Below are 2,362 nucleotides of genomic sequence, written 5' to 3'. Positions count from 1 at the left end.
GGCACTGATCCCACGCCTGCCACCTTCTGGGCTTGGAATATGTTTTGCTGAAGGTTTCTGGAGCTGAAATAATTGTAATTAGCATCAGGGAAAAGGGAGTGAGGAATGTTTCTCTTCAGATAAAAAGTTATTACTCACAGTGTTGGGTGTGCCACACGAAGTCTGCAAACAAAGGGAACAGAGAACAGGAATTGCTTCCCTCAGTTCTGACATCTCACAGAACTCCTGGTGTTATTACCAGGGTGGCTCCAACACAACCCTCCAGGAACTGAGGCTGTGGCTCTGAATCCCAGACCAGAACAGCCCTTTCAGAGGGCAGCAGTGCCACTTCTCAGCTTACAGGTTGGGCATCAGTCCTTTCTAACAATGGCAGCACCAGGCTCGTGGGTGCACTGCTGGACTTGCCACAAGAAATGTCTCTGGTGCCAACACTACCAGCCTTTTTATTCTTTCAAAGCAGAATTCAGATTTTTGGAGATGTGCATGATTTCAAAGCATCCTAACAGACAATTGTACTACCACTTGTACAGAGCTTCATTTGAGAAAGTTCACTCCCTTGAGCTGTTTTAAGCCTTTGGGTTTCACTGCTCTCAGTGTGCAAGTCGGGGCTTGGTTCCTTTCACTTTTGCAGAGAGCAGGAATCACACCCTCTCCTGCAGCTCCCATTCCATGGAGAGCTGGTTATGAACTCCCTCCATGGACTGCAGAGATCTCAGGTGTTTGTGGAACCAGAGCCCTGTGGTGGCCCAAAGCAGCAGTTTGGACTGTTGGCTTTAGCAGTGATTTGTGCTGGTGTGACCTTCTCCACACCTCCTAAGTGTGAGATAATTCATAATTACACAGGCTGTAGGAGATCAGGCTGGAATTTTTATGTCAATGCTTCCTTGAAGGGGAAACTGGATTTCAGCAAAACAGTGCTTCTGGAGTTAAACTGCCTCTATCCTATGAACATATTATTTATTTTTAAATTAAAAAGACCAAATAACAGACAAGTTTGGGTTTGGCACTAAATACTCCATTCAGCCCTACACACAGACCCAGACACCCAGAGTCTTGTTCAGGTCATCAGTAACAACCTGATAATCTACAGCCTGTCCCGTGGATGTATTTGAACTACAAAGGCTCAGGAACTGATTATTTTATTCAAGCAAAGGCTCTTACCTGGGAAGTTCATTCTCTAACAAAACCCTGCCATGCCTGAAAAGCCAGAGCGGTTAACACAACCATCTGGAACAGAGAGTGAAAGATTCCTCTTGTAAGAGTAGCTTAGAGCCTCCAGAAAGATTTTTCCTCACCAAAACCTTCTTATCTCAATTATTTTTTTTTAAATCTGGGGACATTTAGCTTTGAAAAAAACCCCAAATTAAAGTTGAACAGCAGCAAAGTAAATATAGGAGTTGTAAAGGGTGTTCTTCAATTCAATCCACTGTCACCACCTTTCTGAAGGCACTTTCAGCTTCAGCACATCTGAAGATGGAATCTGCATCTGGGTTTCTCCCATACTAACATCATAGATAATTTGCTTCATATACTCAAAAAACACTTTCTAAAGTCCATCTAAAGGGACTAAAATTCTTCACATTAATGAACTAACTGAAACATAAAACATTATGGCATTTCTAAAGTGGTAGTTGTTTCATGGCCTCATAAGGATTGTCTTCTAGAGAAACTGTATTTTAGAAACCAAAAGCTTAGTTTTTCAGAGGCAGGGTGACTGAACAAACAGCAATATCTAGGACTTCAATCTGTGGAGGGGAATGTAGAAGCAACCAGCTGAAGTAATAATGAAGTAAACAAGTAGAATCCTAATTAAATGTCTCCCCTTTCTGTGCTTACCAGGAAGCTCTTGCTGAGAGAACACCCAGCTTGGCTACTGGCAGAGAAAAGGTATTTTCAACACTCAAGCAATTCACTCCTCAAACTTCTCATGACCTGGACTTTAATCCTGCAAATTTAGGACCAGTGCTCTGTTGGGGAACAGCATTCTACACAATATGTTAGAAGGTTCCCTTTTGAAGCTGGTAAAATATCCGTTTCCCCATTCCCATGAAATCCATCCCTTTGCATCCCAAGCAGTTGTGCTGGCAGAGCTGTGGGGTGTGAGCTGTCAGGACACATCTCTGCTTCCCTGGCACAGGACACAGCCTCTGAACTCCTTGGGTTTCCCTGGAGTGACTCCTGCCCTGGCCAGGGCTGGTACCAAACCCCTGCCCAGGAAGCTGTTATTGAGGGGCACAACTGCACAAACCAACTTACTGCTCCTGTTCTCAGGGCTCCCACATTCTGCTTCACATATCCAGATTCTGCTCCCACAGAAACAGCTCCAGAAGGAGGATCTTAAAAACAACACCAAAGCAGAGCA

This window comes from Corapipo altera, unplaced genomic scaffold (assembly GCF_003945725.1).
Source record: "Corapipo altera isolate COAL_440 unplaced genomic scaffold, ASM394572v1 141, whole genome shotgun sequence".
Classification (NCBI taxonomy): domain Eukaryota; kingdom Metazoa; phylum Chordata; class Aves; order Passeriformes; family Pipridae; genus Corapipo; species Corapipo altera.
Note: the sequence above shows the minus strand (reverse complement) of the source record.